This window comes from Myotis brandtii, unplaced genomic scaffold, assembly GCF_000412655.1.
Source record: "Myotis brandtii unplaced genomic scaffold, ASM41265v1 scaffold2256, whole genome shotgun sequence".
Classification (NCBI taxonomy): Eukaryota; Metazoa; Chordata; class Mammalia; order Chiroptera; family Vespertilionidae; genus Myotis; species Myotis brandtii.
In genome coordinates this window covers 36,676-38,217 of record NW_005358464.1, presented here as the reverse complement: position 1 = coordinate 38,217, position 1,542 = coordinate 36,676, and positions in this window count along the sequence as shown.

Genomic DNA, 1,542 nt, shown 5'->3' with positions numbered 1-1,542 from the left:
AGACCAAGGCGGGGAGCCTGTTGCTGTCATTGGGGTGAGCCTCTGGTGGTTACTGAAAATTCCTTGCTCGCACGAACCACAGTCCTGCCCAGCACTCATACCTGCTGCTGGCACCAGAGCTGCCACTCGCACCAGCTGCCAGTGCCCGGACCCCGGCACCAGCTCCGATGACTCGGCACCGTCAGCAGGTGTGAGCAGTGGCTGCTAGCCCCGATGGCCCCTTAGGACTTCTCCACCTCCCCTTGCTCCTGAGGGGCGATCGTCACCCCTCTGTCACCCGCTGCTGGTGATGGGCCTCCTTGTACCTGCTGCCAGTGCCAGAGCCACCACTCGCACCCATTGCTGGTGCCCGGCACTGGTCCCAATTGTTCTCCACCTCCCCCTGCTCCTGAGGGGTGACTGGCTGCCACTCTCACCTGCTGATGGCGCCAGCCCCTCTTGCACCCGCTGCTGGAGCTGGCCCCAATTGCTCCTTGCCATCAGCAGGTGTGAGCGGGGCCAGTACTGTCAGCATGTGGGAGCGGTGGTGGTGGGAGGGGGGCTTCCGGCAGACAGGGGGCCAGGGGCCGGGAAGGGGCATGAAAGATGGGCCGAGACCTGCCCCTATGCCCACCGCAGCCTCATGGCCCACAGTTCCTTTCAAGGTGCATGAATTCATACACTGGGCCCCGAGTATCTCAATAAAGCTGTTGTTTTAAAAATGTGAATGTGTTGCTAATCTGAGGAATTCTAATTCCTTATTTGTCACCTAAAAATTAAGGTTTTTAAGAGTTAACAAATCTAATTAAATTGGAAAGAAATTGTACGGTTTTGGTAATAGAAGGCATGAGGTATGGACATGCATTTTGGGTTTTTTAAAATCTTTATTGTGTTATTTTTATTATTTTCAAAAGCACTTACCATTTATTCAAAGTATTTTGAAGTAAGAGAAGAAACAAATTCCTAGGCAGTCGGTATATACTAAAAGCCAAGCACACTTAAAATCACAAAGGAATTGATTTGACTAAGAAAAATAGTTAATAATTAATTCCACAATTATTTTTTATGTACATTAGAACAAAAATAATATTTGGAGCCCATAATATTGCATATAAATTACTACTCATAATGAAATGTACCTAGATTTTTTTATTAGTCTGAATCACTGTTTTTTAAAAAACAAAACCACCATCCAAGTAAATACCTATTATAATTTGAAAATGTAAATTACAGACCTGACTTCAAAGAAATTAAGAAAATAACATTTATCTCAAGTACTGTGTCTATCCATAAAGTGCAAACTAATATTTTCCTTATAATAACTAATAGCCATTACTTTATGTGTGATGTGTTAGATAACCTTAGAAGAATCATGGTTGAAAAAAAGTTTAAACTACTACCTAGTTTAATATTCAACACTATCATTCAGTTTTCTTTTTCTTTTTTAAAATTTATTGATTAAGGTATTACATATGTGTCCTTATCCCCTCATTACCCACTCCCCCACACACAGCCTCCCCACTCATGCCCTCACCCCCCTGGTGTCTGTGTCCATTGGTTAGG